The sequence below is a fragment of the Leucopleurus acutus genome, assembly GCF_964270905.1.
Source record: "Leucopleurus acutus genome assembly, chromosome: 5".
NCBI classification, from domain to species: Eukaryota; Metazoa; Chordata; class Mammalia; order Artiodactyla; family Delphinidae; genus Leucopleurus; species Leucopleurus acutus.
Window position 1 is genome coordinate 116790250 of NC_139147.1, and position 15621 is coordinate 116805870.

The window sequence follows — 15621 nt, forward strand, 5'->3', positions numbered from 1 at the left end:
CATACATATGTTACTAACATTCATTCCCACTGGAAGTAAATTCTTTATTGTAATTGATTTATGCAGCACATTCTTTAGTATGTTATTTGGTGAAACTAGCCAATACCTTTATGTCTTCTCTTGGGAACAAAAACAATTCATCTGCACAGTAATGTCTCAGGGTTTTACTGAAAGTCCTTCCTATTTCCCTCAAATCCTGAAGGCTGATCTGGATGGTAAAAAGTTCCTTAGAGGTTCTACTTTGTTGCAATATGTGGGTGATTTGCTTCTTTGCTCTCCTTTTCAAGCCTCTTTATAGGAAGACAGCATCTACTTGCTAAAGCTTTTAGCCTTAAAGGGACATAAGGTTGCCAAAAAACCTGCAGTTGGCCCAAACCCAGGTTTGATATTTAGGGCATTGAATATCAAAATGAGGGTTACACCTAAATCCAGATAGACTTCATGGTGTCCTAAGTTTCCCAAAATCCAAAACTAAGTGCCAACTGTAAGGTTTTCACAGGCTAGTTGGGTACTGCTGAAATTGAATTCCAAACTTCTCTCTTATGGCCAAACCTCTATGTTTTACTAAATAATAACAAACTTGACCCAATTTTATGGGAAGAACTGGATGACATAATCTTCAAGTCCACAAAGGAGGGTTTGATGAATCCATCTGCCATTGGCCATTCTGATTATCCAATTCCCTTTTTCCTTGTTGTATATGAAAAGGAAGGGAATGCCCTTGAGGTACTCACCCCAAATCACTGGGACCAAAATCAACCCATAGGCTATTATAACCAGCAACTGGGCCCTGTGGCACAGGGCCTTAGAGCCATTATGGCCACTACCCTTTTGGTTAAGACCACTGAGAAAATCGTTTATGGACCCCCACCCCCAACTACTTTTGTACCTCATTCAGCTGTCTCACCTCCAATGAAGTCCTTTTGTTAACTGCTCCTCATATTACTCTTTCACGTTGCAATAATAAACTGGCTACTTTTCTCCCCTTTGTCACTGATAAAGTCCCTCTCGACTGCTTAAAGCCAACAGACCACCTCCTGACTCGTCATGATGATTTACAGGCAAGTCCTGTAAGTAACTCTGACTTCTCATGTTTCACTGATGGTTCTTATTTAAAAGGTGACAATGGCAAATATTGTGCTGGGTATGCTTTTGCTAATCCTTTTGATGTTGTTGAAGCAGCATCTTTACCTATGACTACTTCAGCCCAACAGGCTGAATTATACACTCTTACAGGGACTTGTACTTTAGCTAAGGACAAAACTGCTATTAATTATATTGATAGTAAATATGCTTTTCTGAGTAGCTCTTGATTTTGCAATGCTACGGAAGCAACATAGCTTCCTTACTTCCAGTGAAAATAAAATTTAAAATGCCCCCCACACACACAAAATGGCCTCTATGCTCAGGAATTATTGGATTCAATAATTTTACCTGTCCTTTTTAGCTATGATTTAGATTCCAGGGCATTCTAAACTTGACTCTTTGGAAGCTGAAAGAAACCATCTTGCTGACATTTCCACAAGTAATGCTGCCTTTAAAGGTATCAACAGCAGCCAAACCTCTGTTATGGTCCAAAGGGGATATTTCCACAAATAATATCTTAGAAAAACTGGCTAGAGAAGCCCAACAACTGGTCTCAGAAAAGAAAAAGCAAGATTGGAAATTCAACAACTGTTGGTTTGATAAAAAGAGAAACTTCTGGTTTGGACCAAATAACAACTCAGTCCTACCAGAGACTCTAAAATCACCACTCCTCACCACTGTGCATGCATTAAACCATTGGCCTACTGACAAAATGACAGCTTTCATGAATCAGAATTGGGGGGAAGCATTACCAAGGCTGGAAAAAGTGCCTATTTCGTTGTCTCACTTATCTGAAGCACAATCCAGAGAAGCTTGTTCATACTGCTTTCATACATTTTAAACTCTTTAGTGGACCACTTGAATTCAGGCAAATGGATTTCATACAACTTCCTCCATCTCATGAATATAAATGTTTTAGTCATGGTCTGCTTATGTTCACACTGGAGCGAAGACTCCCCTTGTAGATACGCTACTGCCTCTTCTGTGGCCAAAGTCCCTTTGGTTAAGATTATCCCACCTGGGGAACTCCTCTCAAAGTTCATAGTGATTAAGCAACCCATTTTAATGGCCAGGTACTGTCACAAGTCTGTGCTGTTTGGCCAGTTTTACAACACTGTCACTGCACTTCCCAACCCCAGTCCTCTGATTTAGGTGAAGACATTAATGGCATTATTAAGACTCAATTGGCAAAATTTGTAGAGGCCATCCAAATACCTTGGCCCAAAGCATTGCTGTTGGTCCTCCTAAATCCACCACTTTTGGAACTCAAAATCTATCACCCTTTGAGATAGTCACACTGTGCCTAAATCACTTGTCTCCTGCTTCTTTTGACCCACAACTGATAAAAGGAGAGACACTCCAATATCGCAAAGACCTAATTGCTTCTATTAAAAATAATCATGTTTTGGTACAGCAATTTTTTCACAGTGCACTCTCAGCAGATGAAGACCTTAAGCATCCCACCTTGCAACCTGGAGATTTTGTCTAGTGGAAAAGACACCTCCAGAAGAACATTCTTCAAACTCACTGAAGAGGCCCCTATCAGGTACTGCTAACCAACCCTTGTGCCGCCAAACTGCAAGGAATAGACTCTTGGATTCACATGACACACCTAAAGAAAGTGCAGACACTGGCTAGACCTACGCATCGTCTGGTGACCTGAAAGTAAAGATTTCCCAGAGTTGAGGCAGATGACATCTGATGACACAGCTTTCCCAAGATACCGAAGCTGGTTTGTTGGAACTTTTTCGCCAAACCTTTGATGATGACATAATGCTTCAGATGATCTCCAGTGTCTATGATCTTGATAACATATGAAGTTTGGATAAAAATTCCTGAGAGTTCTCCCTCCTACCGCTCCCTGTTACTCAAATGTAACCTCAAATAAGTTTCCAATTTGTGCCCTTTCCCTTCAATATGAGGCAGTACACTCAGGAAAGGTCCTTCTTGGCATTGAGGGACAAAAATATCACTAAAACTAGAAAAGTTGACTCTTGATCATTGATGCTTTCAGAGAAATATCCTGATCAAAATGGGGATATGTAAAAAATTAATAAACAGAAACCTCAATTAGATTTGGGCTACCAGAAGGGGGAGCTCTTACTCCCTGTGACAATTGCATAGCCCAACAGAAGAAGAAAGACTCCTCTTCTTTTCTAGCAAGGACTCAGCCCATGAAAAGCCATGGACTCTTTGTGTACAATAGCCCTCCCAACTTTCTTTTCCCTCCTATAAAAGACATCTCCTTCCCTTTCCCTGCAGGGATCTGCACATGGCTTACCATGGTTGCACACCCTGAATTGCAATTCTCTGCTGACCCCAAATAAACCCATCTTTCCTAGAGAAATATTTGGCAGTTTATCTGCTTCAGGTCAACAGTAATTATAGTCAAATGCCATTATTCACAGTAGTTATGTTCTATTAAGTTGCTGCAAACACTGAATTATGAGATACTGAGCATTGCTCCCAGAGGAAACCCTGGATTAGGTTCCCGTGTGCCTCTAGTCACACGTTTATCAACCAATCAATACCTAATCTTGTTTTATGTGGGGTTCTTTTGTTTAAAGACAGGTAATTTTATATTGTCAATCCATTAACATTAAACTTATAGCCAACCTTACTGCAACTCACGCCTGAAGAAGCTTCTCTAACACATACATTTTTTTTCCATAAAGCGCATCACAGAGTTCTCATGCTTAGGAACACCAGAAAGGACAACATTGCTGTGCTTTGAAACGATTTTAAACAGCAGAAATCCAACAAACAATCAAATTAACCAATGAAAAGCACAAAAATGCAAAGACCTGACACTAAAGATGCTTATTTACAGTATGAGAGCTGAAATGAGAATGCACATCAGGTGACTCAGGTTTCACATCAGGTTTCACAAACCACCCTGATATGTGGTTTCATATCCACAAATGACTGAGAATTGGGGGTAAAAATGAATTTTTGGCAACAGGTGAATTCGCAAATACAGAATTCGTAATCAATCAATGTAATAAGTAATTTCTTACATATTTAATATGTAACTGTTCTGCACCTCATTTAACCTCCTCCACCCCAAATTTATTATCCATTTATTCTTGTCTTAATCAGTTTTTACAGTGATGGTTGCAAAATGGCGATTCTACCATTCTTTCTATATTTATTAGTCAGCACCTCACTGTAAAGAACGTTTCCCTTCTCTATCTATCCATCTATCTATCTATCAGCTATTATCAGCAGAGACTCATGGAATCAAATTTTATTTAATAAGTTCTAATACATTTCTATTGTTTGAGCCTAGGGGAGTCCTTTCATGTTGGTTCCTGGATCCTTGCGACATTTTACATTTTTCAGTACTTAATTCTGGTACCACAGATATTTTAGGCTCATCTTGAATCTTCTATTACCTCCCTTGTCTTGGAATCAACCATCTTTCCAAGGGACTCTGGTTTATTTCTGTGGGGAATGCATTCCCCCCACCCCCTCCCTTTGATGCCCTTTCTCAGTCTCTTTCACGACTAATCTTCCTCTGCCAGCTCCTACATGCAGGGGTCTTTAAGTTTCTGCTCTAGGCCTCTTCTCTTTTCACCTAAATAATTTCATCACTACCATGGCTACATCTCTCTCTTGAGTGTCAGAGCTTCCCACCTAATTTCAAAGGGACTTTTGCTGCCTTGGTTACATTTGGAATTAGTATAGTTAGTTCCTGAAATATCATAGATAGTCAATTAATGAATAATTTTATGACAATGGGATAGGGATTGCCACCCCAAATTGTGTTTTACTCTGTGCACCTTCTACTTTTGACAGATACTCTCTAGTCTTCAGTATATCTGACTTTATGTAATAATTCATCATGTCAGTATGGGTTCCTACTGTGATCCCTTTCTTATTTCTAGAATTATTTTTACTAGAACTTTTTAACATACATTTTTCATCAAGATCAACAAAAAGGATTGTGAACAGGATACAAGTTAAATTCAAATTTCAGGTGAATAATTTTTTAAGAAACTATGTCCCAAATAAGTTTTAAAATTCCATTGTTTATCTGAAATTCAAATTTAACTGAGTGTCCTATATTTTTTATTACTAAATCTGGCAGCATTATCAATAGACTATAAATATTTCATAGAAAATAACCTGTGAATTGATGTAAGGTCTTCTCATATTATCTGGAAATAAAAGCAAAATTGTGTTGAAAACTAATCAAATGTTATTATGGAAAAGAACAAGAAAAAAGAAGATTCTATTTTCCTGACCAGTGTACTTTAGACATTTCATGGGTATGCCTTTGAAATATATTGATAATTTAATTTAAACTTAAAAGGTGTTTAAAAATACGTACAAGTAAACACTGTTGTAGCAATGTTCATCATTCTCAGTGGTGAGATGAGTGGGTTGTGTTACATGATGTAAAGCAGACTAAGATTTGTGGAGGATGTGAGGTAACAGGTGCAGGATCACCTCGAGTTAGTATAAGTGCCCCAAGTCAGCATTCTCACAGGGGAGAGCTTTGCTTCCCAAGTATATAAAAAGGACTGGACAGAGCAAAAAACTCTTCTAGGTAAATGACAAAACAGGGAAGAATACAAACAATGAATGTAATTTAATTCCTTCAATACATAATCCAAAACTCTAGTATTTGAATTTTTGCAGTAAAAATAAAGGTGGTTGAGCTAGAAGTGGAATCGCTGGTGTGGATTAATAGTGTGATACCATAGTCAGTTCATTTGTTTTAGTATCAAAGTGGAGAGAAATAGCCAATTAATTCAAATGTGACTAAGATTTTAGGGGTCATATTAGAATTGGGAATTTCAGCACTATCTTATCAAACTCTACTTTTTACTGGAATGTGCTTGAGTGGAAGTTACACAAACAGATTTCAGCTTTAAAGGTGTCAACTTCAGTGTCCAATTTAAATGGTGACTATTCTAAAGCTTTCAGTTCACTAGGTATGGGTTACTTCCATTCTCTCTTGATAAGGTTACTAGACCCTGAAACTTTGTACGGCTTAGAGTAATGGGTAGAAAAATTTAAGGGTCATATTATTACATGATATTCAATTCCAGTTTATAACAAAGAAGAAAGAAAAATAAAGAAAGGATAAAGAATAAAAGAAAAACCTCTAAGAATATGATTCTCTCAACATATATATAACTTGAAAGTTATTATGGATAACAATTTGTTGGGACAGGGATTCTCTATGACTTAATAGAAATTAGCTTCTAACCTTGTAAGTTTAACTTAACTAATCACTTATTTAGCACCTACTGTGTGCCTGAGTAAGCACTGTTTTCCTATTGTGGACACAAAGATTAATAGGACATGGTGATGACCCCAAGAAGCCCATTGACTATTGAAGGGAAGCAAGAGTCCTGTGTTGGTAAATGAGGTAGAGTTTTTGTAAATACTTCTACTCAATAAAATATGAACTTGTACATGAATTTTAGTATTTAAAAAGGTGTGCTTAGATTTCCTCTTTCAAGATATTCCTTGGTTCAGGACTAGCCTATAGTAAGTAGAAAGAAAAGTGGTCGGTAGAATTTACTCCTTGGTTTCTTTATTAAAAGATAAAGAATTGAGCTTTCATATTTAGGTAAGTCATGCTTGACAATTCCAAAAGAGATTAATGGAAACCTGGATCCTATAAATCATTAAAATGTTTTACAGTTTGAGAGATTGTGACACATGGCAACAATGTAGAAGATCTGGTAATGAAGAGTCTTACATATTTAGTGCTTTCTTTAGGATTTGGTTATTTAGCTCACACCTTCTATAACAAAGTTCTTGATGAGGAATTACTAATCAGCGGCATAAAGTTTCAGTTAAGCAAGATGAATAAGCTCTAGAGATCTTCTATATAATAGCATTGTATCTGTAGTCAACAGTCATGTATTGTATACTTAAGAATTTGTTAAGAGGGTAGATCTCACATTGTGTTCTTACCACAATAAAAGAACAGAACAGAAAAGAACTATAGAGTAACTCATCACAGATTTTTGCTGCTTGATGGCATTCAGAACATAAATATCTAAAATGACAGCCAAAGGAATAGTCTGAAAAAAAAAATCTTGAGATACCAGGATACAAGTTAAATTTGAATGAATTAATGAAATGTCTAAATTGCCAAGGTATTCACTCCACATAGGGTCTCCAAGACTAATTTTTTCTTTACTCAATCTCAGTAAACCCTGGAGGAAGACGCAAATTAGAATAAGCTGTTTACAGTTACCATCCATGCCATTAGATCTTTTCCACAAATAGCCTGATGTGTCTCTTAGCGGATGCGACTTTTGTCTGCATATAAAAGCCTTCTCAGAAGCCAGTAAATAACAGTACCTGCTGCATCTCTTCTAAATATGTTCTAAAGCATAGGATCCATATCTATACACAACTGTGAGTTAAGTCATTTCAATTTTTAATTAGTAAAAAATCTGCCTTCCGTTTTCATCATAATTCTCAATCCTGTGGAAATTCAAAATTCAAACCCTGGGGGAGAAATAACTAAGACTGTGATTCAGGTAACATTTTCAGGAAAATAAAGTTCATTCTCTTGAGTTCATAAAGAGTTTTTAAAATATGCTTTAGCATTTCCAGCTAAATATAGCCAAGAAGAGACTATCTCCCAGTAGGTAAGGAAGTGACAGGTGTGGTGTACGGATCTGGGACTGGAGTTTGGCTGCTTTCTTCCCTAATCGTAGGAGATGGACTCTTTTCCATAGAGGAAATATGCTCCATGAGAGTCAGCCAGAATCTTAGAAATATTCAGTAAGTGCGGCCACAAGCATTGTTGTGAGGATTAAGGGAATAACCATTTAGTTTCTCAACATGTAAACACAAATTTCAGTGGAAGGATTTTCTCAAACTTCGTTTCAGTTTCAGAATGTGAAACAGTGACAGGAAACATGCCCAGAGTTTTCCCCTTTTTTTGGCCTTCTCATTATTAGAGAGGTTTTAATTGTGGCCATGTGGTTCATATTGAATCTGACAAGTCATGGAGCGATTAGAAATTGGAATGCTTTGACAGCAGGGTGAGCCCAAGGATCAGTTGCCGTGTAACTCCACATGATGGGGAGAGCCTGGCAAGTGACTAGGGTCTGGTCAGGGGGGAGTCTTCAGCATCAGTGCACAGGGCGGAGAAGACTGACAAGTCTCACCAAGAGAGCACCTGGGGATGGCAGATGCACAGACCAGTTCCACTACTGGCTAGTCTTTCCCTTGTGTTGTTTCCTTGTAACGACAAAATGGAAACTGAGTTTCTGCAGCCCCGAGTTGTAGATTTTAGGACTGGCCTGGAAATCAAATGAGGGCCTTAAATACAGCCTCACATTTTAAATATATATATTTACATATATATATACTTTATTGTAAAAAGACATTACATTGTTAAACTATTATAGCTGTTGAGAAAATTAAGGGTGAGAGGGCCCATAGTGTTCTAATTCCTGCTCGTTTTTATTAAACATCAAGCAATCATTAAGATCATTGTTTTATCAGTTTTCTCTGCTTTTAGTAGAAATTGAAATTTATTTTTCATCTAATGTATGTCATTGCTAATGACATGGTGATACTTTGCTGTGCTGATTGATTTTCAGGGCCTTTAGAAAGTATCTAGCTGAAAACTTCAGGTTTAAAATTAATGTTATTTATAAGGAGAAGAGAACTGTCCCACAAGTGTTTATATTCATGCATGTGTGGATAAATTTGTTTCCAGTTAGCATTCAAATTTTTTTAAATTGGGACTAATTTTTCCTACAAGTGGTTAAATCCATGGAGGACAAAACAAAGAAACCAAAGTGGAAAGTTCAGAGAAGGAAAAAATAAACTTATGAAGGAAAAAAGTAAATATTATTTACCAAATAAGAATCTGTATCACATATAAAGCAAGCTTTGCTGACTTGATTTTTAGTTGTATGCAATGTGAGGAACACTGTCAAATGTACAACCTACAACTTTTTAATATATTAGGTTTGGGATAAAATCTCCTGAAGTTCTATCTCATTGAAACAGCATTACAAGAAATATTACTTAGGCTAAATTGACAATTTGAAAAAGGTAATTTTTTATCATTTTGTTTTATCAGTTTTCAGAATGATGCCTAACCAACCATCAATGGTAATTAGTTATGCATGTTTGTGGATGTATTTTAGGTATCATTATGAGCTCACAGATATATTTTTTAAAGTACTTCATTCCTTTTTATTGCTGAATAATGTTCCATTTTCTGGATATACCACATTTTGTTTATCCATTCATGTATTGGTAGTTGTTTGAATTATTTCTGCTTTTCAGCTATTATGAATAATGCTGCTATGAAATCCATGTACAAGTTATTGCGTGGACTTATAGTTTTATTTATCTAGGGACATAACTATTCATGGAATTCCTGAGTTGTATGATAACTCTATGTTCAACATTTTGAATAAATGCCAAACTGTTTTCCAAAGTGGCTTCCCAATTTACATCCCCACTAGCAATGAATTAGGTTTCCAATTTTCCAGTTTCTTCACATACTTTCAAATACAGTTGAACCTTGAATAACATGGGTTTGAACTGCTCAGGTCTACTTTTACATGGATTTTTTTCAATAAATCTAGAGTTGTCCCTCCATATCCACAGGTTCTGGATCCAAGCATTCAACCAACTGCTGATCATGTGTTACGTTTATGATTCATGGTTGGTTTAATCCACAGATGCAGAACCCCAGTATACAGAGGGCATGAGCATTCATGAAGTTTGCTATCCATGGCAAGTCCTGGAACCAATCCCCCACAGATACAGAGCAATGATTGTACTTGCTATTGTCTGCCATTTTTATTAAAGTCATTTTCTTTATAAGTGATATCTCTGTGGTTTTGTTTGGCCTTTCCCAAATGATTAATGATGTTGAGGATCTTTTTTTTGCACTTATAACAATTCATATATCTTCTTTACAGAAATGTCTATTAAAATCTTTGGCCCACTTTTATAATGGTGTTCTTTTTATTATTGAGTTGTAAGAGTTTTTTATATATTCTGATTACAAGCCCTTATTAGATGTATGATTTTCATATATTTTCTCCTCTGTGGGTTGTCTTTTCAGTTTCTTAATGATGTCATTTGAGGCACAAAAATTTTAATTTTGATGAAGTCCAGTTTATTGATTTTCCTTTTATTACCGTTTTTGTTTGTATTGGTGTTGAATCTAAGAAATTATTACCTAACCTGAGTTCATGAAGAATTACTTCTGCATTTTCTTCTAAAAGTTTTATAGTTTTAGTTAGTACATTTAGGTAAAGAATGAGTCATTTCTCCAAGGAACCCTGAACTCTGGTTTCTTTCAGTGGCTAACAATATTTAGGGACCACAACCTGGGTGCTAGGGGTGCACATTGCTGCAAAGTTTTCATGGCTTTTTTTCAGTGGACAAAGCCAGGAAATAAATAAATAATATATATGAATTTGAATTAATACTGACATTTTAAATTTACGGTTATATAGATTTATTTAGCTTCTATGATTTTGCAATTTTATTTTTGTTCTCTATCTCAGAAATTTTTATTTATTCTGAAATATATCTATAATAATTTCAAAATTTAAATATTATCATTAAAATTAAGAATACTGAATAAAGTTTAAGATTTTTTTAAAAATTCTTTGAATATAATATACCAAAGGTATCCACTTAAAGTATTGTATTTCAAAGTCACCTGAAATAATTCTCTTCTCTAAATGATTATTCCTACGATTGATAAAAAGTTATGTTTATTTGTTTCAATTATTTTTCAATTTTTAGGAAATTTTCACATTTAAATCAGTGTTTCAATCATGTTAAACAGTTACAGAGCTCCATAACAAGGTGCACCACAAAAATCTTGTTTCCATCTCTGTCTCATTCATTCTGTTTTTTTGCTCCCCCTAAAAGTAACCATTGTTATTAATTTTGGAGGGTTTTTTCTATTATATCTTTTTGAAAAATATAAGCAAGTAATACATATAAATATTCATATTTCCACCACTTAGCATACTTGCTTTTTTTCAGTTAATAACACTTGGATAAATGTCTGTATCCGTAGATAGATATCTTCCTCCTTCATTTTGTAAGGTTCTACTATATGTGGATGTACCAAGAGTCTCCTATGAATTGATATCTGGGTTTATTCCATTCTTTGGTATAATAAATATTACCACTATAAATAGCCTCACGCAGTCACCAGTTTGTATTTTTACCAGTATATCTTTGGAATATATTCTCAGATGTGGGATTGCTGAATATAGCAGACATAGTCTGTGCTCCTTCACTGTCTCCCTTCTTCCCAATTCTGTGCACTCCTTCCCCAGCATCCCTGAGTCTTTGCTTCTTATGGCCTGCAGCTGTAACTGGAGAATTGCCTTCGGGGTACTAGAGGAGGTATCTAGGAATACCTAGAAATTTACCTCCTTCCAGGGTGGCTTTAGCAAAGGATAGACTGGTGCCAAAGTGTGAAAGCCCAAGTACCCCTGTGAAATTAGGCAGAAGCTTTACTCTGAAAATGTTGCCTGAAATTAAACTCTTCCTTGCCATCACTCTTTTAGCAGTGTCTCCTAGGAGCACTTACCTAATTACCCATTTGTACATGAAAACTTATTGCAGGATCTGCTTTTGGAGAAATAGACCCAAGATTCTGTGTATATGTAACTTTGCTAGACGTTACCAAATTTCTTCCCATAAGGAGTGTATCATTTTGCATTCCTGCCAGCAATGTACAAGAGTACCTGTTTAACAGACCCTCACCAATGGAACGTGTTGGTAAATTTAATTTGAAATTTTCAAAATAGGTAAGCCATTTCACATAATTAGAAGTTGTGATCTTAAAAAAAAGTTAAGATATATTTACATCTTCTATTAGATGTTAGCCTATCTTGATAAAATACAATAGTGAATGAATGAATTGTTTAGCACCAAAAGAGAAACAGTCTTCAAATTCAATCAATTAATCCACAGCATTTAGTGAGCACCTATAAAGTATCTAAACTTGAAGAATAGTAACCATCAATAAATTATAATAGAGTACAGTTGTTAAGGCTAAAAAATTTGTAAATACTTGGGGTTTTTTTCATCATATATCTTGAACAAATAGGAAATTTGGATTTGTAAATAAGAGATTGTTAAATAGCTTTTACTTCAGAACTATTTGCAAAAGCATCAGCTATCATTCAACAAATAAACCAAATAATTTAGAAAGCAGAGCTCAACGAATTTGCAGCCACAGATAAAAAGATCAAGATACCAATAGAAAAAGCTAGTGAGACAAATATATTAACATTTGGTTCATTCTATAGAATCACTGTTACCAGCCAAGGCAGATATCAATGCTTTAAAAGGAAATTCATATTATATCTTTAGAAACAAAAGGAGAAACTAAGTACTAAGATAATAATTCAACATAATAACATAGACAAAATAGTCATACTCCCAAGAACCACAAGTTTTTTACACTCAAACCACAATCTAGTATAAATGTTAACTCTTTTTTTATTCAACAAATGTTTATTGAATATTACTAAGTACCAGGCATGAATTTAGTGCTCAGAATACCATTAGCACACGAAACAGAGATTCTAGGGAGACAGGCAATAAAAAATTGTCGTAACAAGTCAACTATGTAGCATGTTAGGTATCCATCAGTGCTAAGAAAAAAACAAAGTGAGGCAAGGGGGATTTGGATTGCGGGGTCAAAGTTTATTTTAAATATGGTTGTCATGGCAGGCCTCATTGAGAATAAGACATCTGAGCAGGCTTGAAGGAGGTGCAAGTGTTAACCGTGTGGCTACCTGGGTGAGGAGCCTCGCAGGCAGAGGGAGCACCTGGTGTCCATGCCCTGAGGCAGCAATGTGAGTGGTGTGCTTGAGTAACAGCTAGAAGGCCAATGTGACAGTAACAGATTAAAAGGGAGAGGAGATGAGGTCATAGACCTAAGAGAAGGTAGGCTCTTTAAGGACGGTGTAAACCACTGTAAGTACTTAGCCATTTGTGATGAATGCAAAAGAGACATTAAAAGGTTCTGAACAGAGGGATGACAGTATCTGAGTTAAGTTTTAACAGCTCACCCTGAAACGTGTTAACAGAATGTAGGGGAGGAGAGAGGCAAAGACAGAAGCAAGGAGAATAATGAAGAGGCCGCACCGTATCCGAGAGAGATGGTGGTAACTGGCACCAATGAGGAAGCTATGGAGGAGGTGAAACACTTTGATTTTGGATAAAGTTTAAGATAGAGGCGACATATTTCCTACCCAATTAGGTGTGGAATGAGAAGGAATGAGAAGAATTAAAGATGAGCCCAAAAGTTTTTGTTTGATCAAATAGAAGAATGGAGTTGCCACAAGTGAGATGGGAAAGGCTACCTACTGGTAGAGCAGTTTTGAGGGAAGGGATAAGTATATCAGCTTTGGGCAAAGTGCAAACCTGACTTTCATGTTAAAATAATGCATAGCCTTTGAGATTAAAGTTTAAATTAAAGTTTCCTTTAAATCAGGGGCTGTGAGAGCTTTTGGAATCCCACAAAATTCCTAGTACAGGACATTGCATACAAAAGATGTAAAATGAGTATTTGTTGAATGAACTAGATGCATTCATTAAAAGTGAAGCTCGTGTAGGAAATGGTATTAGACATATTTTCATTTTAATAGGTGACAATTAAATTTATGAAGAATTTGGATTCTCCAAATAGTGAGAACTGTATGTATCGATGCACAATTTGAACATATGCTGTGGTGTAAAGAATTAATGTTCAGATATTCATGCATTTATATTTTTCCATATTTTAGCACCTATAGTTAAATTTTCCTTAAAAAAGATATAAAGGATTCAGTCTCTAGAAAGTTTACTGCAATACTGAATGACAATGAAAGAGTTAACCTGAACTTTAGATAGATGTTCGTGGTAACATAATCTCTTGATATATTAGTAGGTCAATAGTTCAGCCAAGAAAGGGACTCTAACTTGAGCAGACACTAATTAAAAGAATCAATTCTTATCCAACTACATATGTCCAATCATATTAACACATTTCTAGATTTCTTACTCAGTGGACTAGTCAAGATTAAAGGATTTGCTAATATGAAGGAACAGAGTATGCTTCCAAACTGACTGAGCAGATTTGTGAACAAATTAGTTCATTTAAAATTGACAGTGAAAGATTGATTTTGCACAGAATGAGTTACCTAAGGTATTCATCATTTCCTCTGTCTCTGCACACAAGACAGAGATCCATTTCCTTCACTTTCTGATTGTAATAGGGCTGCTTACTGAGCACCTTTATTTTATGGTTCTGATTGCAGCCTGTCATTCTTTTTAATTCAGACATATTTTAGTCTCTTAGGCAGACCTTTAGAAATAACTTTCTTAAAAGTCTCAGTAAAATGATTGGTTACATGTGGCTCAATTCAACCATACAATAAATTATAATGCAGGGGAAAGTTCTAATTGCACAAAAGATCCAATTACTCATAAGGCTATTTGACTCATTATTCAAATGCAGGGGCAAGCAGGAAATCCAGATGCAGAAACGCTTTTTCAAAGTTGAAGGTCAATACTCTACAACTCAGACAAAATCTAAGATGTTTGATATTTAATATACATTTAGTATATATTAGTAAATATTCAGTAGATAAATATTTTATGAAGAATGGTAGAAACTTTAGACAAAAAATGGAACTAAAAATGTTGAAGTGGGGCTTCCCTGGTGGCGCAGTGGTTGAGAATCCGCCTGCCAATGCAGGGGACACGGGTTCGAGCCCTGGTCTGGGAAGGTCCCACATGCCGCGGAGCAACTAGGCCCGTGAGCCACAACTACAGAGCCTGAGCGTCTGGAGCCTGTGCTCTGCAACAAAAGAGGCTGCAACAGTGAGAGGTCCGCGCACTGCGATGAAGAGTGGCCCCCGCTTGCCGCAACTAGAGAAAGCCCTCGCACAGAAATGAAGACCCAACACAGCCAAAAGTAAATAAATTAATTAATTAAATTAAAAAAAAAAGAATAGCCCCTCTCGCCGCAACTAGAGAAAGCCTGCGCACAGCAACGAAGACCCAACACAGCCAAAGATAACTAAATAAATAAATTAATTAATTAATTAAAAAAAAATGCTGAAGTGGTTAAGGAACTCATATTTTAAGTCCAAGAAAATAAAAGCAAAACCTTGGGGAAGGAGAAAATAATTAGAACACAACAATGACAACACAAACATGATTTAGGAAACAATAAGAATTAAGTTAAAACAAAATCCAAAGAAAAGTGTGGGAACTCATGCTATGTTATTTACAAAAACCTATTTATAGACCAGATATTAGAAACATAAATTATGGTCAGGTGACATATTTAGGGGGTAAAATTTTCAGGACTTTATCAGTTAAACTTGAGATGGTGGGAGAGTAGAGGTCCAGGTTAAATATTGGAGGTGGAAGAGTTGGGCAACTTGGTCCACGACAATGTCCATTCATTGAAGTGTGGTGATATGATGGAGAAATTAGAGAAGGAATGATTTTGATTTTGGATATCTGAAATATCTATGGGAAATCATATGGAGATATCTA